We start from the raw sequence: 25,426 nt of genomic DNA on the forward strand, positions 1-25,426 counted from the left end.
CATAAACACAGAGAGCCAAGCCCCCTTCCTCTTCTTTGGCTGGTAGGGATATAAATTCACTAGTGAAAGCACACACATGCGCACACACACTACTCTCTAGATTCCCAAGCACACACACATTCACAGGTCCTCTGAGTACCAGCATGGACACTTCTGTCCTCTCGCTATCCCTGCCCTCATCCTGGGCCCTCTTTTCTGCAACATTACAGGGAGAGGAGGAGCATTAATAGGGGCAGAAAGGGATTTTGGGGGAGAGGTTTGATCAAATTCCCCGTTCGGACAGGAACCTTGAGATTGGTTCCCTTTCAGAGGGGGAAGACATAATTATTCCAAACATACCAGTAATGCTTTTGCCCTGGGAACTGTTCATCCAATTTGAGCTGCAAAAAATTCAGCCTATCATAATCAAAACTGCCCACCTCAGGCCACCACTGGCTTGCAATTCCAAGGGTGGTCAATGTGGGCCAGATATACTGATGCAGTTCCAGTGCCTTTTTCTTAGATAACCCCCTGGGTTCCATCTATTTTCGACCAATTGGTTAGCAATTCACCTTAAGGTGTCCCTTTCACTATACTGTGTCCGGTCCCCATTGTTATTAACTCTCACCTCCTCATCGCAAAAAAATGATCCATTCAACCGCTACCCCCTGCGCTCAATTCCCCAGGTGAACTCACTTTTTGCCGTCAGTGGGTCATTGACTCGCAGGGGATCATAGCGGCTGGTGGATTCAAGTGAGTCAGCAAAGTCCCTTCTGGGGTGCCAAAACTGTCGTGGGATTCTTTATTGCCGACCAAGGAAGGAGATGCAGACACCCTTAAGTATAGAATTACAAAGGGAAATTCTTTACTGCAATGCGCATGCAGTGCCCCAGCCTAGTTCTGAGGGCCCCTAATCATTAGTAACACACAGGTTATATTGAATATACAGGTGGGCTATCTCCCAATTACAGTCCATATGCTTATCTATAGTCGGCTGATCCTTCGCATGGCTGTGTGATCAGACACGGTGGTCTGGGCTGTTTTTCATCCTTTGTCTGCTACGTGCTCAGAACTAGTTTCCACGGGTTTGTTATCAGGCAAGGTTGTCATAACTAGCTGAGCTTTTGTGCTTCGGTGTCTTCCCTCCTTGAGGTCCCTGAACCAGCTAGCACAGTTTGGGAGAGTGAAACAGTAGCACAGTACAGAAAGAAAGCATTAGGGAGCACTTAAGCCAATTGGACACATACGAGTCCATGGGACCAGATGGGATGCATCCAAGTGTGCTGAAGGAGCTGGCCGCTGTCTATCATCTTTGAAAGGTTATGCCAATTGGGGGAGGTTCCTGATGGCTGGAACAGGGCAAACGTCACTCCCATTTTCAAGAAGGAGGATCCAGGGAACTACAGGCTGGTCAGCCTTACCCTGTTTTCCCAGGAAGATTGTGGAGCAAACCCTCTTAGAAGCCATTTCTAGAGAGATGAAAGACAAGAAGGTGATTGGGAGCAGCCAACATGGCTTTAGCAAGGGCAAATCCCGCCTGAGCAATCTCATTGCTTTCTGTAATGAGGTGACTGGCACTGTGGAAGAGCAAAGGCAGCAGATGTTGTATACCTTGACTTTAGCAAAGCCTTTGACACAGTCTCCTATAGTCTTTTTATCTCCAAATTGTTGGGATATGGGCTTGATAAGTGGATGATAAGGTGAATGGAAAATTAGCTGGACTGCTGAGCTCAAAGACCTGTGATCAGTGGTACAAAGCCCAGTTGGGGGCCAGTAACTAGCAGGGTCCCTCAGGGATCAGTACCGGGACCAATACTGGTATTTAATGTCTTCATTAATGATCTGGACAGTGGGATGGAGTGCACTCTCAGCAAGTCTGTGGATGACACCAAATTGGGGGGAGTGGTCAGTATGCTGGAGGTCAGGGCTGCCATTCAGAGGGACCTGGACAGACTGGAGAAATGGGATGGCCGGAACCTCATGAAGCTCAACACGAGCAGATCTGAAGTCCTGCATCTGTAATGAAATAACCCTATGCAACAATACAAGCCAGAGGCCGGCTGTCTGGGAAGCAGCTCCACAGAAAAGGATCTGGGGGTCCTGGTGGACAAGTTGACGATGAGTCAGCAGTGTGCCCTTGCAGCAAAGACAACCACCTGCATCTTGAGCTGTATTAGCAAAAGTGCAGCCAGCAGGTCCAGGGGAGTGATCCTTCCCTTTTATTTGGCACTTGTGAGACTGCATCTGCAGTACTGTGTCCAGTTTTGGGCTCTCCAGTACAAGAAGGGTAGTGACACACTGGAACAAGCCTAGAGGAGGGCCACCAAGCTGTTCAGGTGCTGGAGAACATGACATCCAAGGAGAGGCTGAGAGAACTGGGCCTGTTCATCCTGGAGAAGAGAGAGAGATAAGGACAGGGAGATTACTTGCCAATTACCATCACGGGCAAAACAGACTCGACTTGGGGAAATTAATTTAGTTTACTGTCAGTTAATTGTAACAGAGCAGGATAATGAGAAATAAGAACAAATCTAAAAACACCTTCCCCCCCACCCCTCCCTTTTTCCCAGGCTCATCTTCACTCCTGACTCTTCTACCCCCACCCCTCCCCCAAGCAGAACAGGGTGATGGGGATCAGAGGTTGCGGTCAGTTCATAACATTTCGTCTCTGCGGCTCCTTCCTCCTCATGCTTTTCCCCTGCTCCAGTGTGGGGTCCCTCCCACGGGGTACAGTCTTTCATGAACTTCTCCAATGTAGGGCCCCTTTCACTGGAGACAGTCCTTCCCAAACTTCTCTAATGTGAGTCCTTCCCCTGGGCTGCAGTTCTTCAAGAACTACTCCAGCATGGGTCCTTTCCACAGGGTGCAGTCCTTCAGGAATGGACTGCTCCAGCATGGATCCCCCATGGGGTCACAGGTTCTGCCAGAAAAACCTGCTCCTGAGTGGGCTCCTCTCCACAGGCTGCAGTTTCTGCCAGGAGCCTGCTCCTGCGTGGGCTCTCCCACAGGGTCACAGCCTCCTTCAGGACACATCCACCTGCTCCAGCATGGGGTCCTCCCCGGGCTGCAGGTGGAGATCTGCTCCACTGTGGACCTCCATGGGTGCAGGGCGACAGCCTACCTCACCGTGGTCTGCACCACAAACTGCAAGGGAATCTCTGCTCCGGTGCCTGGAGCACCTCCTCCCCCTCCTTCTTCACTGACCTTGATGTCTGCAGGGTTGTTTCTCTCACATTTTCTCTCTCCCCCAGCTGCTGTTGTGCAGCGTATTTTACCCTGATATGTATCCTTCCACAAGCACAGCTCACCAAGTATCATGACACTCATAAAGCCCTTCTGGAGCGAGGCCATACCCAGGAAGCTCTGTGATTAGCTGAGGAAAGGGGAGAGGGGGTGGGGCTTACTCCTCCCAGCTGCTCTTTCTCTTGGTCACGTGTAATTGACGCGAGTTGGGTTTCTTGTGCTGCACTTCCTACGTCATCGAGAATGTGAGGCGGTGGATACAGCGTCCAGTTTGGTCGGCGGCAGTGGCAACTTTTATCTCCAAATTGCGTTTTCAGGTGGCATGGAAGACACAACAGGTGAGTCACTGGGGAGAGGGTGTGCTGCTGCATTTGTCTCCACTGCGGCGGGGTCACCCTGTGCGGCCTCTCTCTCGTCCCTCATTCCTGTCTCATAAGGATTCCCGTCGGTGGTGAAGGTCGTGCTGGGCTGGACTGCTGATGCCTCAGGAGCATAGACGTCCTAGACTGTCACGGCAGCGCGGAGGGGGGCGGGGAGCACCCGGAAGCGGCAGGAGGGTGGTGGTGTACGGTAGCCGGGTTGCATCAATTCATCCCTGCGCTCCAGACTGGGAGTGGTGTCTTGGGACACGCTCCTCCGTGGGAACCGCAGGAGAGACGTTCTGCCATGCCTCTGAGTAGGCGACGACTGGACAGGAGTAGGGAGAATAACAGCACGCGGCAGTCTTCTGCAAGCCACCTGGAATTCTAGCTGCTGATCCCTTAGTCACTTTCTCTCATCCACGCAGGCAGTGAACTCTGCAGTACCTGCTGCCGAGGAGCTGGTGGCAGTCTACACAGCAGAGCTTGAAAGTCTGATCCTGCTCAGGACACAAACACACTCAGGTTGCTTCTCTAAATCCCCACATTGTTCCTGATGCAGGCACCGGGAAAAGGCTAGACAAGAGAATGCAATGGCTGCCTTCCAAACTCAACACTGTGTTTAGGTGTCTTTTCTTTTGACAGTTCCACTTCTTTACAGAGAATCTTTTCTCAGACTAGAAGAAAAAAATAAATAGGAGAACCGTTCAGGTTGGAAGGGACTTCTGGAGGTCTCTAGTCCAACCTCCTGCTTAAAGCAGGCTCAGCACTGAATTCAGACCAGCTTGCTCAGGGTTTTCTCTAGTCAGGGATTGAAAACCTCCAGGACTGGAGACTGCACAACTTCTCAGGGCCCCTGTTCCACCGTTTGACTGTCCTCGCAGTGAAAAACAGTTTCCTTATAGTCAGAGTGAACCTTGCTTGTTTCAATTTGTGCCCATTGTGTCATCTTCCTGCTACGCAACACTGTGAAGAGCCTGTCTCTGTCTTCTTGATAGCCTCCTCATAGGTACTGGGGAGCTGCTATTAGGTGCCCCTGCAGCCTTCCTTCCTCCAGGCTGAACAAGCACAGTTCCCTCAGCCTCTCCTCATAGTGCAAGTACTCCAGCCCCCTGTCGTCTTGGTGGCCCTCTGCTGAATTTGATCCACTTTATCAATTACTTTCTTGTATTGGGGTGCCCAAAATTTGACTCACCATTCTAGATGTGATCTAATGAGCACTAAGTAAAGGAGGATAATCACTTCCCTCAATCTACTAGCTATGCTCCTGGTAATGTAGCCCAGGATACTGCTAACCACCTTTGCTGCCAGGGCACAGTTCTGGCTCATATTCAGCTTGCTGTTTTCCCAAGATCCTTGGGTCCTTTCCCCAGCCAGTCCCCAGATGGCATTGATGCCAGGGGTTCTTCTTCCCTAGGTGCATGACTTGGCATTTGTCCTTCACAGAATCACAGAATCACAGAATCAACTAGGTTGGAAAGGACCTTGAAGATCATCTAGTCCAACCATTAACCCAGCACTGCCAGTTCCCATCTACACCATATCTCTCAGCGCTATATCGACCCTACTCTTAAACACCTCCAGGGATGGGGATTCCACCACCTCCCTGGGCAATCCATTCCACTGCCTAATAACCCGTTCTGTAAAGAAATACTTCCTGACATCTAGTCTAAACCTTCCCTGGCGCAACTTGAGGCCATTCCCTCTTGTCCTATCGCTTGTTACTTGGTTCAAGAGACTCATCCCCAGCTCTCTGCAACCTCTCTTCAGGTAGTTGTAGAGGGCGATGAGGTCTCCCCTCAGCCTCCTCTTCTCCAGACTAAACAACCCCAGTTCCCTCAGCCGCTCCTCGTACAACATGTGCTCCAGACCCTTCACCAGCTTCGTTGCCCTTCTCTGGACACGCTCGAGTAATTCAATGTCCTTTTTGTAGTGAGGGGCCCAAAACTGAACACAGTAATCGAGGTGCGGCCTCACCAGTGCCGAGTACAGGGGCAAGATCACTTCCCTGTCCCTGCTGGCCACGCTATTTCTGATACAGGCCAGGATGCCATTGGCCTTCTTGGCCACCTGGGCACACTGCTGGCTCATGTTCAGCCGGCTGTCAATCAACACCCCCAGGTCCCTCTCTGACTGGCAGCTCTCCAGCCACTCCTCCCCAAGCCTGTAGCGCTGCTGGGGGTTGTTGTGGCTGAAGTGCAGCACCTGGCATTTGGCCTTATTGAAACTCCTACAGTTGGCCTTGGCCCATCGCTCCAGCCTGTCCAGGTCTCTCTGCAGAGCCTCCCTACCCTCGAGCAGATCAACACTCCCACCCAGCTTGGTGTCGTCTGCAAACTTACTGAGGGTGCATTCGATCCCCTCGTCTAGGTCATCAATAAAGATGTTGAACAGGAGTGGCCCCAAAACCGAGCCCTGGGGGACACCACTTGTGACCGGCCTCCAACCGGATTTAACTTCGTTCACCACAACTCTCTGGGCCCGGCCATCCAGCCAGTTTTTTACCCAGCAAAGTGTGCGATCATCTAAGCCTCGAGCAGCCAGTTTCGCCAGAAGAATGTTGTCCTTGTTGAATTAAATTAAGTTCCTGTCAGCCCGTTCCTCCAATCTGTCTAGGTCTCTCTGAATGGCAGCCCTGCCCTTGAGTGTATTTACTTCATCCTCCCAACTCCTGCAAACTTGACAAGAGGAAGATGCATCACCTCCTCTAGGTGTCTGATAAAGATTTTAAACAACACAGGTCCCAGGATAGACCCCTGCAGTACCCCACTTGTCACGGGCAATCCCGGTAGAGTACAGTCCATTAACCGCCACTCTCTGAGCTCAGCCACCCAACTAGTTTTCAAACCCATCTAGTTGTCCACCCATCCAGACTATAATATCCCAACTTGGATGCAAGAGTATTGTGGGATACAGTATTGAAGCCCTGCTAAAGTCGAGGTAAATGACTTCCAGTGCTCTCCCTTCATCCACAAATCCTGCCATTTTATCACAGAAGGCAATTAGGTTGGTCAGGCATGATAGCCCCTTGGTAAATGCATGCTGACTGTTCCCAATCACCTTCTCCTTCATGTGCCCAAAAACATGTTCCAAGAGGACTTTCTCTATGATTTGTCCAGGAACTGAAGTTCCCTGGGTTGAACTTCTGGGGTTTTTTTTTTTTAAGATGAATGCAACATTTGTCCTTCTCTAGTCATCAGGGAATTCCTCTGATCTTCATGACTTTTCAAAGCTGATAAGAGAACGGCCTCACTATGAAACCAGCCAGTTCTCTCAGCACCCTTGGATGCAGCCCATCTGGTCCCACGGATTTGTACAGATTAAGTTCTCTGAAATAATCCCTGATTCAATCCTCATCCACTGTTGGTAGTTTTCTTTGAACCCTGTCTCTAAGCACAGAGGCCTGGGAGACTTTGTCGGTGAAGACTGAGGTCAAGAAGGCATTGAGTACCTCAGCCTCATCTATGTCCACTGTCACTAGATCACCCATCCCATTCAGCAATAGGCCCACTTTCTCCTTGTTCCGTCTTTTACTATTGAAGTGGTAATAGAAGCTCTTGTTGCCCTTGATCTGTGATCTGTAGAGTTCCTCAAGTTGCTTAAAGAAGGCTTTGCTTCCTCACTCTGTCTGTAACAAACTCTTGCCACAATATCACACTTATTGGCCTCTGCTTTGATCTTGTTCAGTTCCTGTTAGTTGTAAGGGTAGTCTTCGGAAATTGAGACCAATGTAAGCAGAGATATAGCTGTATCTGGGATGGAATCACTTCTTGGAAAATAAAACCAAACTGGGTAACCAAATTCATTTCCTTTATCATATTTAACTTCTGATTAAATCATATAATGAAGAAGGCAGTCAAATATCGTAAACCTGTCAGCTCATGGTAACTATTAGTTGTATGGGGAGCTATCTGTAGAGAAACAGGTTAAAGAATATTATCTAATATTGCTATTTATTTTCCCTCAGATGGATATGCAGAGTTATTGGGGGGGGGGGGGGGTCGCTTCAAATTTTAGTGTCTTTTATTAAGTAGTTCAAATAGCTTTTTTTTTTTTTTTAATTTTTATTTCAGTTGTACCATATTTTAGTTCAAAGTAAGCAGTAACTAAGCAACCATTTTGGCACTAGCAAGCCACTCATCCACTTCTGCTTTCACTGGGCCTGACTTTTTGTTTTGACACCAAAATAATTACAATGATTCTTCAGCGTGTTGACTACTTGTGCAAAATACTATAGTGCAACTAGTAGGTCTTACTCAACAGGCCTTCACCAGTATCTGTAAGAAGTATTAAGGGTTCCTCTATTATAATGAGCTACCAAGGTCGAAGAATTTCTTACTTACATGCATAGCTATGTCTTGAAAAGTGTCAGACTTAGAGGTTAATGCAAATAGTTAGGAACCACCTGTAGTCAAGTTTTGAAAAATATTGTATTGTTCCTGCTTTAAGTTGGTTGATATTGATTAAGAATTACCAACTCAAGAGCCACCAGGCAGTAATTAGACGCTATCCTAGTGATAAGTTATCAAACCTGAAAAATAAACAAAACCCATAAAACCTTCTACTTTAACTATCATGCATGTGCTTGGCATTAGGATGGGGATAAAAACTAAATAGATAGGACCAGCGTTTCCCATATTTGGTGGTACAGGAGTACCAGTTTGCAGTACTATTCTGGTTAACTATTTGAATAACCTGTGACCTGAAAGCCATTGGGCCTTTTTAAGTGGTACACACTCTACAGTGCTCAGTAGTTCAATCAAGATGGGAAACATCCTGATCTCCCCGGGCTGCAGGGTGGATATCTGTTCCACTGTGGACCTTCATGGGCTGCAGGGGCACAGCCTGCCTCACCATGGTCTTCACCACGGGCTGCAAGGGAATCTCTGCTCTGGCTCCAGGAGCACCTCCTCCCCCTCCTTCTTCACTGACCTTGGTGTCTGCAGGGCTGTTTCTCTTGCATATTCTCACTCCTCTCTCCCAGATGGTGTTGCGCAGCAGGTTTTTTACCCTTTCTTAAATATGTTATCACAGAGGCGCTACCAATGTCACTGATTGGCTCAGCTTTGGCCAGCGGCGGGTCCGTCTTGGAGCTGGCTGGAACTGGTTCTGTCTGACATGGGGGCAGCTTCTGGCGTCTTCTCACAGAAACTACCCCTGCAGCCCCCATGCTACCAAAACCTTGCCATGTTAACCCAATACAATGTCAAATACACCTAAATATAAATTGTTACTGTTGAGGAGGGTATGTTAAAAGTGCAAATGGTAAGTTGTGATAAATTTATCTGGTAAGGAGAAAACCAAATCTGATTATTTTTAGACTTTTTATATTTTTAGTATGCTATTTTTTCTGTTATTCTACTTAATGGAATATTTGAAACATACTAGATTGTTTTTACATTATAAAAACAATGAAAGAGATAAGTTACAGTGAATTTTAAGCAAGCTTTTGGGAGAGGGAAGAATTTGGATGGTTATTTAGGTGGTATTTGGTGGGTTTTTTGAAATTACACTGTCAGTTAAACTATTTTTAATGCTTTATTACTGGGCACAGTAATAGTGTTGAATCACAATTCAGGACTACTATATTTCACATAACTTGATAGTGATTATTTTGTTTAACAAGTAACAAAAGGTTTTGTTCCTGCTGTGTTTTCACTGCAAGTACACTTGCATGTGTGCTTCTTTAAGTGGGACAATGTCTTGTTGGGCAAATGGAAACATGTAGAGTGGCTAGTTCTTAGCTACATGTATGCAAACTGACTATTCCCCCCCCCCCCCGCCTTTTGTAAAAGGATAAGGGTTTGAGTTAAGGCTCTGAGAAAGTAGTTATAAATTTAGCTCCTTCTGTACCCAGCTACCAACTTCAGCAAACCTTCTAGGAATTCAGTATCTACTTAACCCTCTGTTAAATTTGGTTGGAGTTGGACAAGACTGAGAAGTTAATAACTGAAGAGAGATGGATGAACAGGTGGTGAAATTCCATTTTGTTCTCCTAGGAAATCAAAACACTTCTATTTACTCTTTGCAGCTTTTATTTACAATCTATACAACTAAAAATTATTAGTTTCAGAAAATGGTACTTTATTTCTTCCTATATAGTAGGGATGCTTGCTCAGCAGTAGTAAATGGTGATGTGAGTTAATAATTCATTTAAGCACACCCTCTATTAATGGTTCTTTGAAGTTTATAATCAAAATATTAAGAGAAAAAATGCTGATCCTCTTATTCTTGAGAGTAAATCATTCTGACTTTTGAAAAAACATGTGTCCTAAAACTCTTTCAGGAGATATCAAAGCAAATTGTAAGACTAAAAGCCATAACAACAAATATGTGGAACGAATCCTCCAGGAATTTCAGTGTTAGTGACTTCCCAAGGCAGAGGTAGTGTCTGAGTAGTTAATAGTCCTCAGTAGATTTTTCTTCCATTAATATACATAGTTACATTTGAATCCACAGGAACTTGGCTGTGGTAAGGAGTTTCATAGATTAACTACACATTGTGAAGAAGTACTTCCTTTTATTCTGCACCTGATAGTTTCATTCCATAGCCCCTAGTCTTAGGGGAGTGAGAACAGTTTTATTCTCCATCAGGATTTTATAGTTTTTCTTCATATATTGCCCTTAACATTTTCCTGACTCTGAAAATTTCTATAGTTATAGTTATAAAATATTTGTAGCCAAGCAATGTGTGTATTTTGCTTTTAGTGATTTGTGCAGTCACAGTACTAGCCTGTTCCCTTTCCTGAGGCTTACTGAAAGACAATTGAACTGAATGTCGGCTGTTTATACCAGTGATGGCTAATTTGTGACCCATTGACTATATCTGACTCTTCAGGAGAATTAATCTATCGTTTCCTGATCCCCAAGATCTGCATTGGAAAATGGTTTGAGACCTTATAAAGACTGCAGAGACTGTCTACCTAAACAACTTATCACACAATTGGAAGCATATGTTGTGTGGTCAAAATGAGTGTCCCTCATGACTAGGCATGCACCACCACATAGTTGAAATGCATGCCTTCTAGTCATTTGGTAGGGAAATGGTTGGGATATTGTCATGGGCAAGACAGTGTTGACTCAGAGAATTTAACTTTAAAAATATGTTAATTGTCAATAAATTAAATTTAATTATTAATTCATATATTGAGAAACAAAGAAGACAAACAGTTAAGCAAACACTTAGGGAAAACACCTTTCTTCCCCCTTCCTCAGGCTCAACTTCAGTCCAGACACCTTTCTTCCCCCCTCCCTGGTCTCCACTGCCCTTATTTTTGCTATGCATTACCCTCAATCCCTTCAGTGAGGCAACAGGCGGTTCAGGATGTTTGGAATAGTGCATAGTGTTTTTTCTTCCACTACTCCTGGCTTTTTATTCATTTCCTCTGCTCTGGCATGGGCTTATCTACAGGCTGCAGCCCCTTTTGGGGGTGTACCTGCTTTGGTGTGGCTTATCCACGGGTTGCGGTCCCCTCAGAGGCGTACCACCTCCTCTGGCATGGAACACCTCCTTCTGAGAGTGTCTCTCTCCAGCTGTGTCTCCAACAGTGTCCCCTTCCTTGTGTCTTTCTGTTTTTCCTCACGTGTCCTCACATGTCTCCTCCTGTGTGTCCTGCCCCTAGCTGCTACCACCCTTTGTTAAATATGTTTGTGCAGAGGTGTCATGTGTTCCCCTGGTTGAAGTTTTGGTATGTGGTGGGTTGTTTTCATCAGTTGCTGAGCTGGCTATAACCAGCTGTGACTAGCACAGGACAGTTCATGACCTATGCATGCACAGAACAGCCCTGTAGCCCCCTGCTACCAAAACCCCACCATTTATGCTAAATATAGATATACTGCAAGTACTTCAAGGGAATCTTTGTTGCCAGCTGTTGCTGAAAGTTGAAGCATCACTGAACCAAAAAGGGAAAATCAGACAATGTATCAAACTAAGCCTTTCAAAAATATAGTCTTGTTATTGACTTACCTGCATTGTACATATTTAATAACCTGAAGTATTAATTCATTTTGATGAATGTTTCATGTGTCTAGCATGTAATACACAAAGTTTTTCACTTTACAAATGCTCATGTGTAAGATCTCAACTTTAACGTTGCTCAGAGAATTAAATTAAAATAGCCTAGGATGCTTTGTTCCTTAACAAGAACATTCATGTTGTAGCTTACTATCTCTAATTCATGTACTTTAGCTTTAAACAGTTAGACACATTCACAAAAGCAATACACGCATACACACGCTGGATCCCCCCAGTCTCCCAGTTTCCTCCCACAGAAACGCACACACACATAAATGAGTCTTTTATTCCACCCCCAGACCCCACAGTCTCTTCAGCAGTTGGCTTGGACCCCCTGGTCCCTCTGATAGCCAATTCCTCCAGGTGCCTCACCCTTAGCGACACACGCATACCTGGCTCCCAAGCCACTTCACCTACCTGCAATGGGATCATGCTAGTGATCATGCACTGACTTACTTATGTACCCTCACTTGCTCCAGTTGCTGGCACCACAGACACATGGCTTGTGATCCCCACTGCAGTTGGTGGCACTTAGATCTTTGTATATACACACATGCACACAGAATTGAGAGCCCCTCACCCAGAAAATTAGTTAGAAATGGAATTTAATGACAAGACAGGACAGGCTGCGTTGGTCAGGCACAGGGCATGGCCAGACAAGCATACCAACTGGCCACCTGCTTACACACAGTGGGCCTTTTTTATTCCCTCATCCCTCTATTTTCCCCACACTTGTTCTTCCCCAAGTCTCCTAGATCCCTTTCATTCCCCACCTTTGGTTCCTCCCCTAAATATCCCATAAATCTTGTGCAGTCCCAAAAAGCTCTTTCCCTGCATCCCTCAGGGTATGGAATACATTATGACAGTTACCACCCTCAGTCTGAAAGGTGCTTGGGGGAGATGCCCATTGATTCACAAGATGGTTGAGGTTGGAAGGGACCCCAAGCCCTCTGCTCAAACAGGGCCACCAAGAGCAGTTTTCCCAGGACAAGGCTTTTGATATCTCCAAGGAGGGAGACTCTACAACCTCTCTGGGCAACCTGTTCCAGTGTTCGGTCACCCTCACAGAAAAGAAGCATTTCCTGATGTTCACATGTAATCTCCTGTGTTTCAGCTTGTGCCTCTTGTCCTGTCACTGGGCACCACTGAAAAGAGCCTGGCTCCATCTGTTTTGCACCCTCCCTTCAGGTATTTATATACATTGATAAGATCCCTCTGAGCCTTCCCTTCTCTAGGTTAAAAAGTCCCAGCTCTCTTAGCCTTTCCTCATATGAGAGATGCTCCAGTCCCTTAATCATCTTTGTGGTCCTTTCTTGAACTCTCTCCAATATGTCCATGTCTGTGTTGTAGTTTAACCCCGGTAGGCAGCTAAGCACCACACAGCCGTTCCCTCACTCCCCCGGGAAGGGGGAAAAGAATCAGAAGGGTAAAAGTGCAAAAACTCATAGGCTGAGTGTTGAGCTTTGAACTCAGCCAGCAGCCAGACACCACATGGCCAGCAGTTCACCTCCCCCCTCCCCGGTGAAACAGGGGAGGGACAAAAAGAAGAAAATTCATAGGTTGAATAAAAAGAAAGAATTTCCTAATATAACAAGAGAACAACAGTAACAATAATGAGTCCAAAAAGAAACGGGTAAAATGCAGCAGTGGCTGTCACGTCCCGCTCAGACGAGGGAGACAAGTGACTCAGATTTGCAAATCCCCAACGGAGCGGACAAAAAGTCTCCAAGTCCAAACATTTATTAACTACCCACAACGTACTAATGAGCACAAAATAACTGGCTAAGTATATAGCAAGTTGTGGCAAGCAATACAATATGCCTTGCATTGCTTAATGGGAAAGGGAAAAGAGGGAGATAGAGGGAATGGGGAAATACAGATCACCGGTCTGGGTTTCTGTGCTGATCCCGCCAGCGAGGGTTCCAGGAGGCAGCCGTCTTTTTTGCTTGCATCCATCTTCTTCGCTTCACTGCACTCTCCAGGGCCCCCCCCTTTCTTCCCCCCCCTTGATTTATACCCACTTTCCTTGGGTCCGTCCCCTAGGCCGACCCACATCCCTACGTATCCCATGTACGGGGAGGGGTAAGGTGTTTCATGGGATGATGTAATTAGCATGATCATGTTAGCCCTCGTTAGCATATTGAGGGGTGTTAACTTTAATATGCATTTTGTGGATAATGAAGCAAAGGTCATTCACCGGACAGATGGCCCTTGAAATTTGGCCAGGTGCACCAGAGCAGAGCCGTCCTGTCTCCACAGGGCTCCCTCCTCCAGCTGCATCTTGTGTTATTGGGGCAGCCTTATCAGCTTCGACCTCCACAGAATGCACCCTGTGACTCATAGTTTTGTCTTGCGTTTGAGGCATTTCTTCGATCAGCCTCAACTTTTGCTTTCTCAGGCTGTTTTTCTTAGTTTCTCCCAGGCCTGGTTTCTCGTCTCTCACATCCCACCCCGTGACTCAAACACTCCAAGTTCTTTTTTGACCATTGTGATCTCAAAAGGTATAGGGAAAAAGAAGACAGAAGTTGAGAGAGCACATAGCTAACAGCTGCAAGGCATACTATTAAAAGCAAAAATTTGCATAATATCACAATACTAATATTTACAAGCCATCTTCCCCACCCCGTGAGTCCTGAGGATCCCAGTGATGTGACCCATGACCCAGGGTTCCATCCATCAAACCAGTCCATCGGTCGAAAAAGTTCTCTGGTCCTGTTGGCGATCTTCTTCATCATGGCACGGGTCTCCTCTATAGAGGTGGTGGCATTGTGGATGATGATATAGCATTCTCCCTCAGTTAGATTCAGCACACCGCACAGTCCATGTTCCTTCAGCAATGCTAGCCGGATTCTGCAACGCCATCCTAGATGCTTGTTGGGTCTGCACCTTTAATTCCTTAAAGGCATACCTTGTTAGTACATAGAATTGCTAAGTTAAATTTTCTAAAACTATTTGAGGTTACACAATCACATTAGCAGGTCTATAAGGGTTTAAATGGGAATACAATTTAATATTCAGGTACAATTCATTAATGTTTAATTTGTGGGATCAGACCCCTTCAGCTAGTCCTTGATTACTTCATCTTGCTATTGATGGATGTGGTGTTGTAAGGACCACATCCAGTTATATGAGCTAGCACTGTGATCTGTTTGGTATTTGCAAGCACCAGTTTGCAGTCATGGGTGACTCACAGGCTTCCTTAACTTTGGAGGTGATTCCCAATAAGGTAACTTAAGGCACAACTCCAGGTTAGCCTTCCAATAAGTGAACTCATTAAATGTACCTGTAAAATTTCCTGGATTGTTGATTGTAATTGATTGGCAATGATTTATTCCACACTCAGCAGGTATGATTCCACAAATTATATAATAATGTAAGCAGATTACAAATAATACCTAGCCAATAATGCCTATAACTATTGAAAGTGCTAAAAGTAACATAGGTCTCCTGTTGTCCAGGATCAATGTCCTGTAAAACACATATATACATGACAAAACAATGATGGTTAGAAAGAAGGGACAATCCACCTGGTATTGATATGGGATTCTTTCCCATGGGCATCAGTAGCCACCCATGAACAAATATCGATGGGAGTTTTTAGGGTTAGGGGTACTTGCCCCACGGTGGGCAAGTCTACTAGAACAGGTTGTCCAGGATAATGGAGCGGGTTTGCAGGGTCTTTCATCTCTTTTCTCCTGGCGAGTATGGACAGAGGCTTAGGACAGAACGCGGTAAGTCGTGGGCACCCATTAATTCCCCACCGGCTGTTTATCCTCATTACTGTGTCTGGCACCTGTTGTGGCCATCCTGGTTCGAGGGGTTTTAGGACCTGCTTTAACAGTCCATTGGTGCGTTCCACAATTCCATTTGCTTGGGGATAGTATGGAGTATGGAAAATCCACTGGATTCCTTCATCTCGAGCCCACTCCTGAACCCCCTGGCAGTAAAGTGACTACCGTTGTCTGATTGGATCGATTTGGGCTTAGGCAAGCAGCTAAACCAGCGTTTTAACCCCTTCACCGTATTTTCTGCCGTTGCTCAAGATACAGCTTCTGCTTGGGTTAGGCCCAACACTATTTCCACCCCCACCAATACATAGCATTTTCCCTCGGAGAGCTGGAAAGGACCAATATAATCCACCTGGTTGTTTAGTAGGTGGGCAGGGTGATTTCCTTACTGGGTCTGTCCCACTGCGGCAGCATCAGAGCCACCAATCAGAACATCATCAATATATTGATATATCCTGACCCCTTCCCTTGGAGGGATTTCAGCAAGCTCCTGTGCTAGTGCATAATGAGCGATGGTCGGCGAATGGCAGTATCCCTGGGGGAGACGTGTAAAAGTAAATTGCACGCCTTCCCATGTAAAGGCAAAGCGATCTCTGTCTGCCTCCTGTATGGGGACCATAAAGAACATATCTTTCACATCAATAGTTGCTAAGATCTGGTGGCCTTGTTCCTGTATGGTTGCAATCAGTTCAGCTATGTTAGGCACTGCAGCTGTTAGAGGACCTGTATTGGCATTTAATCGCCGATAGTCAATTGTCAGACGCCACTTTCCGTTAGGTTTACGGACTGGCCACACTGGGGAATTATAGGGTGAGTGAGTTGGAACGATTATCCCTTGCTCCCGCAGCTCTGCTATTACCGGAGTGATCCCCTCCCTTGCACCTAACGGTAAGGCGTAAGGTTTCACATTAACAGTTTTAGAAGGAGGAAGCGCAGGCGCTTGCTGTAGAAGTCTTATAGAGGCAGTTGGGGACCCAAATTTCCATTCCCTTCCTTTTGAATCCACCCAGGCTTGTCCCTTCAATAGGTCAAGTCCCAGGATATTTGTGGGGAAATTTCCCAGGATCATAACAGCCTCTGTTGCAGTTTCATTCCCAGGTAACCAGCATTTCACCCGAGCAGTCGGCTGTGGCTTAGAGTCCCCGAAAACATCTGTAACCCAGATCTGCTTTTTGTCAGCAATTATGCCATTGCGCTTGGGAACCTCAGCTTGGAGTGCTGAAATCTGAGCCCCCGTATCTACTAGAAATGTAACTGGAGTTTTAAGGGGGCCGAGGGGAAAGGTAATCAGCAAGTCTCCTTTAGTATTCTCTGTGAGCCTCCTTAAGTGGACCCACCCGCCATCCCCTGGCTCACTTACTGGGGATGGCGCATCCAGTTTCCCCACCCTAAATCAATCAAGTCCTCTTCAGGGGCAGTTGGTGTTTGAGAAGCAATTACCACCATCTTGTTAGGTTTCAGTTCTGCCCCTCCCCTCTCCCGAAAGCTCTGCTTGGTCGGGGGTGGGGGACAGCTTCCTTTTGCCTTTCCAGGCTCGAATGAGCTTTTCTAAAACTGTAGCAGGCATACCGTCCATTAACTCTCGGGGAATCCCCTGTCCGATTCCCTCAGTCCACAAGAGGTTTCTCTTGGCCCTTAAAACTTGCGGAGGGGAAGGAGGCGGATTTTCCTGCTGTTCCACTCTGCGTACCGAGGGCTTAGGTTTACCCGTTCCCCTGGTAAGGCCCATTCTCCGGCTGTAATTTATTAGGTCCTGAGCTATCTCTCCCCAAGTCATGGGTTCTCCCCCTGCCTGTCTCCCCCCTCGCGGGGTTAATGCATTCCACAAACGATCTTGTAGTTGTACTGCATGTGATTTCAAAGAGTCCGGCAAGCCCCAAATCAGGGGAGTCATTTGATCGGGGTTAGCAATTAATAGCATCGGGGAAGGCTGCTGCGGAACCAAACGCCTGTCATGCATTAATTGGAGACAAGCAGCCTTCTGCAGACTTTCAGTCAAATGATTTACGGTTGGGGTCTCAATACATACTGGATCCCCCCTTTCCAAGGGGTCCAGACCCCCAGCCCAATAAGCAGCTTGTTGAGTTAACGACCACAGCTCTCTCTGATCGTCAGTAATTAAGAAAACCCCTGGCCCCCAGTACCCCTGGGCCTCATCTTCTGATAACAAAATTCGGTCGCCACCAGTCAAAGATACCCTCCACACGTATTCAGTCTCAGTTTCCTGAGCTCGTCTGGTATATTTCTCCTGAATTTTCGCAAGCTCAGTCGCTGGATATGGTGTAGTTCGAATGGTGACCTGCGGAGCTCTTCCACCCTGACCCTCGGTGGTCTCCGTTTTAATTAATGGTCTTAAATTTGCCCCCTGATTTTCAGCGTAAAAAATTTCTCGGCTTATCTCTAACTCCTTTGTTGGATACAAGGGTCTGGCTGCTGCTTTTGCCAGACTCGTAACTCCCTGTTCACTATCCGGAACAGAGCCGAGATCTGTCCGGTTGCAGGTTTCTTGTTCATTCCCCTCTTTTTTGGATCGTGAGATTTTTTCTCGGTCCAAGGCATCTAACAGAGCCGTGTGAAATCGCTGAGAGGTGTTACGCTCATCAGCTAATTGGCTTTTCAAAACTTCAATTTACTCTTGCCAGAGTTTAGCTTTTTGTTCAGTAACTTTATGTTCCTCAACCAATTGATCCTGGAGAGCTTTTACCAGATCTTGTAAGGATTTGATCAGTTTCCTTCCTAGTTCTTTCTTAACATGTTTATCTTTTTGGGCTGCAGTCAGTGCTGCCCCTAATACAGAGCACACTATAGCTTTTCCTTTGCCTGGTCGCGACCCTTGCACCCCCGCAAGTGCACTGATATAGCTTGCCACTGCTTCTGGATTATGCCAATTATCGTGGGCCCAAACCTCTACTAAATGAGGAGGACAAGCCTTATACTCCTTCAGTTTCTCAAAAATAGGGGAGCAGTCAAGCACCGACATTTCCTGGCCAGTCATGGCTTGCCACTGCTCGAACCTCTCCTGGCTTAGAGCTGAGAGGTCACTTCCCGATTCTCCCTGTCCTTATCGGATAGAGAATCGGTATCCCTCCGACCCTTTCCCAGCGTATAGCTGAGGGGCCAATTCCCAGTTCTCCCTGTCCGAGTTGGTCGGATAGAGAACCAGTATCTCATAAGACTTTCCGACACCAAAGGGGATCCTGCCGACTACGCCAATTTTAATGTCACGTCCCGCTCAGACGAGGGAGACAAGTGACTGAGATTCGCAAATCCCCAATGGAGCGGACAACAAGTCTCCAAGTCTAAACATTTATTAACTACTCACAATGTACTAATTGAACACACGATAGTTGGCTAAGTATATAGCAAGTTGTGGCAAGCAATACAATATGCCTTGCATTTCTTAATGGGAAAGGGAAAAGAGGGAGATAGAGGAAATAGGGAAATACAGATCACCGGTCTGGGTTTCTGCGCTGATCCCGCCAGCGAGGGTTCCAGGAGGCAGCCGTCTTTTTTGCTTGCATCCATCTTCTTCGCTTCACTGCACTCTCCAGGGCCCCCCCCTTTCTTCCCCCCCCTTGATTTATACCCACTTTCCTTGGGTCCGTCCCCTAGGTCGACCCACATCCCTACGTATCCCATGTACGGGGAGGGGTAAGGTGTTTCATGGGATGATGTAATTAGCATGGCCTATGAGGAGCGGCTAAGGACTCTGGGTTTGTCTAATTTGGAGAAAAGGAGGCTGAGGGGCGACCTCGTTGCTCTCTACAGCTTCCTGAGGAGGGGAAGTGGAGAGGGAGGTGCTGATCTCTTCTCCCTGGTGTCTAGTGACAGGACACGTGGGCATGGTTCAATGCTATGTCAGGGGAGGTTCAGACTAGACATTAGGAAAAATTTCTTTACTGAAAGGGTGGTCAAACACTGGAAGAGACTTCCTAGAGAGGTGATCAATGCCCCATGCCTGTCAGATTTTAAGAGGCATTTGGACAATGCCCTTAATAAGATGTTTTAATTTTTGGTCAGCCCTGAAGTGGTCAGGCAGTTGTACGAGATGACTGTTCTAGGTCCCTTCCAACTCCTCTCCTCTCCTCTCCTCTCCTCTCCTCTCCTCTCCTCTCCTCTCCTCTCCTCTCCTCTCCTCTCCTCTCCTCTCCTCTCCTCTCCTCTCCTCTCCTCTCCTCTCCTCTCCTCTCCTCTCCTCTCCTCTCCTCTCCTCTCCTCTCCTCTCCTCTCCTCTCCTCTCCTCTCCTCTCCTCTCCTCTCCTCTCCTCTCCTCTCCTCTCCTCTCCTCTCCTCTCCTCTCCTCTCCTCTCCTCTCCTCTCCTCTCCTCTCCTCTCCTCTCCTCAAGCTAGTATCAAGAAAATTACCTTCATCTCAGCCAAAACCATTACATTCTCCACCCCTTATTCCATACCATTTATATCATGCTAAGGTCCCACACTATCCAATACATCATCATTAATCACCACCCCCCTTCCCATCCTTTGATATATATACACTGATATCATTCCTTTAATCTATGGGCCAGCCCTCTAAAATGTTCATAAAATGCCCATAAAATATCCACTCAATTAATTTAGTCCATGACTTTGGGCTCCATCTGTTATGAGGGTCACTCAGGAAAGGAGAGATGGTGTGTTGTGCTGGATTGTTGCACACTGAAGCCACCTCAATTTGTGTCACCACTGCACTTGCCTGGTTCCTCATGAGATTCAGTCTTCATTGGTTCGGGTGAGTCCTGCTATAATACCTTTGACATATGGCAGCCACAGCAGTGATGACATACAGCATCATATAACACTGGCATCATACAGCAATGGCATCATACAACTCAAATCATGGGTTATTTTCACCCAAGATTAAAGCTCCTTGAAGTATATATCAGAATTCCCCATCCTTCTGCATTACCCACCAAGTGCACCCAGGTCCTTGAGCAAAAGTAATCCCATGAATGAGTTTGCCTTTTCCTGAGGAAGGAGTAACCTAGACTTTCCCAGCCAGTTTCTTATGTGTACTATGGGGACCTTATCTCCTTTCACAGTACGTAGGGGTTTCAATTGGGCAGGGCCGAGGTGATTGGCATATCCTCTAGTGTTAACTAGCCAAGTGGCTTCTGTATCCCAGTGTTTGAATGTCCCAGCATCCAGTGTAGTTTTTAACAGTCTATTGTATTGTTCAATTTTCTGGGGGGCTGGTGCATGATACACCCAGTCAATGCCATGCTCCTTGGCCCAGGTGTCTATGAGGTTATTTTGGAAATGAGTCCCGTTGTCTGATTCAATTCTTTCAGTGGTGCCATGTTGCCATAAAACTTGCTTTTCAAGGCCCAAGACAGTGTTTCAGGCAGTGGCATGGGTCACAGGGTATGTTTCCAGCTATCCAGTAGTCGCTTCCACCATTGTAAGCACATGCTGCTTGCCATGGTGGGTTTATGGTAGTGTGATCTGCCAGGCTTCCCCATATTGATATTTCAGCCATCGTCCTCCATACCAAAGAGGTTTTAACTGTTTGGCTTGTTTGATTATGGCACACATTTTACATTCATGGATAACCTGTGCAATGGCATCAATATTCAAGTCCACCCCTCAATCATGAGCCCATTTATATGTTACATCCCTTCCTAGATGTCCTGATGTGTCATGGGCCCATCGAGCTATGAACAGCTCACCCTTACATTCCCAGTCCAGATCCACCTGAGCCACTTCTAGCAGCCTGGTCCACCTGTTCATTGTTTCAGTGTTCCTCAGTGGCATGACTCTTGGGTATGTGAGTATTTACATGATGTACTTTTACAACCAGGTTCTCTATCTGAGCAGCAATATCTTGCCACAATTCAGCAGCCCAGATGGGTTTGCCTCTGCGCTGCCAGTTGGTCTGCTTCCATTGCTGTAGCTACCCCCATAGGGCATTTGCCACCATCTATGAGTCAGCATAAAGTACTGGCCATTTTTCTCATTCAGCAATATCTAAAGCCAGACATCAGTAAATAGGGCATATTGCTTCTCATTTTCTGGTAATTTGTTATACAGTGGGGCCTCTTCAGCATGAATCACCTCCTCTGGCAACATTATGAAGTTTCTGCCTTCTGGCCAGTCCATGATTACTTCCAGAATTCCTGGGCAGTTGGGGTTTCCCATTCGAGCCCGTTGCATTATCAGTGTGACCCACTTACTCCACGTAGCATCAGTTGCATGACCCTCCCTTTGAACATCCAGCCCAGCATAGGTGCCAAGAGGAGCTGTGCTTCAGTACCAACTACTTCTGAAATGTCTCAAACCCCTTCATATGCTACCAATATTTCTTTTTCAGTTGGAGTGTAGTGGGCCTCAGATCCTCTATATCCCCAGCCCCAAAACCCTAAAGGTCGACCTTGAGTCTCTCCAGGTGCTTTCTGCCAGAGGCTCCAGGTGGGGCCATGGTCCCTGGCTACGGTGTAAAGCATGTTTTTCACATCTTGTCCTGTCTGGACTGGCCCAAGGGCTATCACACAAACTCTGCCCCATTTAATTTGTTCAAAGGTCTGTCACTGCTCAGGGCCCCATTCAAAGTTGTTCTTCCAGGTCGCTCAATAGAGAGGGTTTATAGTCAGACTATAAGATGGAATATGCATTCTCCAGAAACCTATGACACCTAATAAAACTCGTGTTTCTTTTTTGTTAGTTGGTGGAGACATAGCTGTTATTTTAGTGATCATATCCATAGGGATATGATGACACCCATCTTGCCAGTTTATTCCTAAAAACTGGATGTCCTGTGCAGGTCCTTTGACCTTACTTTGTTTTATGGCAAATGTAGCTTTCAGAAGAATCTGGATTATTCTTTTCCCTTTCTCAAACAGTTCTGCCTCTCTGTTGCCCCACATGATGATGTCATCTATGTATTGCAGGTATTCAGGTGCTTCACCCTGTTCCAGTGGAGTCTGTATCAGTCCATGGCAAATGGTGGGGCTGTGTTTCTACCACCAAGACAGTTGATTCCAGGCCTATTGGACACCCCTCCACTTGAAAGCAAACTGTGGCCTGCACTCTGCTGCCAAAGGGATCAAGAAAAATGTGTTAGTGATATCAATTGTGGTGTACCACTTGGCTGTCTTTGACTCTGTCATGGTTTAAGCCCAGAGGGCAACTGAGCACCACACAGCCGCTCGCTCACTCCTTCCCCCTCAGGAATGGGAAGAAGAAAATAAAACAAAAGACTTGGGAATTGAGATAAGGACAGGGAGGGATGACTTACCCGTTATGGTCAAGAGCAAAAGACAGACTCATTAGGGAAAGAACAACAACAATTTAATTTAAACACCACCACCACCACCACTTAATTTTCCAATCAGAGTAGAACAGCAAGTATAACCACATCTTAAAAACACCTTCCCCCCACCTCTCCCTTCTTCCTGGGCTCATCTTTGCTCACGATTTCTCTACCTCCTCCCCGCCAGCAGTGCAGGGGCCAGGGGATGGGGGTTGTGGTCATTTTGTCACCCCTTGTTTCTGCCGCTCCTTCCTCCTCAGGGGGAGGACTCCTCACACTCCTCCCCTGCTCCAGTGTGGTGTCCCTCTCACAGGAGGCGGTCCTCCACGAACTTCCTCCGATGTGAATCCTTCCCACAGGCTGCACGTCTTCATGAACTGCTCCAGCATGGGTCCCTCCCATGTGTTGCAGTCCTCCCAGCGACTAATTGCCCCAGCATGGCCTTCCCTCAGAGTCACGGCCTTGTTTGGGCGCAGCCACCTGCTCCAGAATGGGGTCCTCCATGGGCTGCAGGTAGGCATCTGCTCCACTGTGGACCTCCATGGGCTGCAGGGGGACAGCCTGCTGTCTCACCACGGACTGAAGAGGAGTCTCTGCTACAGCAAACCTCCTCTCCCTTCTGATATCAGTGTTTGCATAGGTATTTCCCTCACAACTCATCCTCAGAATTCCAACCCCTCCTTCAAGGTTCCCCCTCTTAAATATGCTATCACAGAGGGCAGCCACCATTGCTAATTGGCTAGGCCTTGGCCAGAGTCAGGTCCAACTTGAAGCCGGGGGAGCTTTGAGAAGTTTCTCACAGGGGCCACTTCTGTAGCCTCCTCCCCCACTACCAAAACCCCTGCCAGACACACAAACTGAACACAGACTCCAATTCATATTGGAGTTCTAGCATGTCCAGTATGGCAGCACTCAGCGGCAGTGTAACTTCATTCAGGCCAAGATAGTCCACTGTTAACCTCCACTCTCCTTTAGATTTTCTCACTGGTCATATGGGACTAGTAAAGGGTGAGTGAGTCTTGACGATCATTCCTTGGCTCTCCAGTCATCAAATCAGCTTATGGATGTGAACCAGGGAGTCTCGGTGCAATATTGTCACCAGCGGACTGTCATGGTAGCAAGCAGCACCTGCTGTTCTTTGACCCTCAGCAACCCCATAATAGAAGGATCCTCTGAGAGACTGGGCAAGCTAGAAAGCTGTTTAATCTTCTTCATACTCAAGGCACCTATATCAAAAGCCCACCGGTACCCCTTTGGGTCCTTGAAGTACCCTCTCCTGAGGTAGTCTCTACCAAGGATACATAGGGCCTCTGGGCAAGTCACAGTAGGATGCCACTCATTCCCAGTTAGGCTCACCTCAGCCTCCAACACAGACAACTGTTGGGATTCCCCTATCACTCCTGAAATACAAATGGGTTCTGCCCCTTTATAGCTTGATGGCATTAGGGTACACTGTGCACCAGTGCCCACCAGAGCCTTATAGTCCTGTGGGTCTGATGTGCCAGGCCATTGAACCCACACAGTCCAGTAAACCCAGTCATCCCTTTCCTCCCTGGAGGCAGGGCCCTTTTATTCCTGGACGGAGTATTCATTACTTGATTTTTATAACTGCAAACCAGAAGTCCCTTTATTAGGTTCAGAAGTAAGATCTTCCCTTCTACTCTGCTCCATAGAAACTGCAGCAGTAAATTTCCTGGATGGATGCCTTTTGGCTTTTGTTTTTTTCTTGCAATTTCCATATCCAAGCTTCTAGTTTCAACGCAGGTTCACCATCCTGCTTCCTCATGTCCTCCTGTGGTTGCGCAGGTAGAACCACAGGGTGGCATGTGGTGTGCGCCACTGGTACCCTTTACCTTGAGCAGAAAAAGTGTGGCTCTTAATAGCCAAGATATTTGTCGATATGGGCGAGGAAGAAGACATATTATTCTCTTTGAATTGCTGGAACTGTTGGAACAGTCTCTCCACGGTCAAGATGCAGGCCCGTAGGGAGGAAGAGAGATTCTCTTCAAATTGCTGTAGTTGGCTGGCTAATCCAACCACAGTTGGTGCCTCCGTGTCTGTCCAGCTCATTATCACCAGAGTGCTAGCATATGATGTTGGTGCACTTTGTACAAACTTTTGCCACATGCACCGCATGCACTGGGTCTTTGGATGCCTGGTTATTGACCTGGTTGCTATAGATCACCTCCACCACAGCTAATTCCCTCAGATACTGGTCCAGTTGCCTCGGTAATTTACAAGATCGTCCTTGAAAGGATACTTTTCCTTCACGCTTGACAGGAGGTGCCTCTAGAGGCTGAGGACTGTTGCCCTTTTTCAATCCCTTTGTCAATGGCCTTATTCCTAGCAAGAGATCCCAGCTGCCAGGCTTCCTTACCCCTCTATTTCCTGACTATTGGCCCCAATATCCCAGCATCAGAGTAACCAGCTGATAATTTGATTGCCTGGTTGACAGCTGAAATCTTTTTACATATCTTGCAGCTCACTCAAGGATAGGGATTGAGTGGTTTCTGACTCATTTATGATTTCAGTCTCTTCCCTCTCCTGTTCTTGTGACTGCTGTGCTGCAGAACAGGTTGCCTCTTTTGATTCTTTCTCCTGCTCCCTCTTAGGAGAAGCTTCTTCTTCCCTTACTAAACGAGTTGACCTCTGCTTCCATTGTTTTTTCTTGACCATCCAGGCAACAGATATATTTGAGGGCTGGGTCTCTGGTTTAGCCACCGTGTCTCTATGTCTTCAGATCCAGAGACTCTCTCTTCACCTTGAGTGTGCTGAATAGTGCTCAGGAGGTGTAGGC

General features: G+C 47.0%; 1 protein-coding gene and 1 long non-coding RNA gene across 2 annotated transcripts in view; one reads left to right on the top strand and one right to left on the bottom strand.

The window, feature by feature from the left end:
- Positions 1-754: 754 nt before the first annotated feature.
- LOC141917759 (uncharacterized) lies at positions 755-3,502 on the bottom strand. The gene is made up of 2 exons (XR_012621441.1): positions 3,384-3,502; positions 755-2,369 (listed from the first exon to the last, which is right to left on the bottom strand). It is a non-coding gene; the product is annotated as an uncharacterized LOC141917759 (long non-coding RNA).
- The window catches only part of LOC141917754 (mitochondrial nicotinamide adenine dinucleotide transporter SLC25A51-like), a 37,770-nt gene continuing 14,905 nt past the window's right edge, over positions 2,562-25,426 (top strand). The window contains exon 1 of the mRNA XM_074811183.1: positions 2,562-3,560. The gene's annotated coding sequence lies outside the window, so the exon portion shown is untranslated. The remainder of the gene's footprint in view (positions 3,561-25,426) is intronic.

The sequence above is a fragment of the Strix aluco genome, chromosome W (assembly GCF_031877795.1).
Source record: "Strix aluco isolate bStrAlu1 chromosome W, bStrAlu1.hap1, whole genome shotgun sequence".
Taxonomy (NCBI): domain Eukaryota; kingdom Metazoa; phylum Chordata; class Aves; order Strigiformes; family Strigidae; genus Strix; species Strix aluco.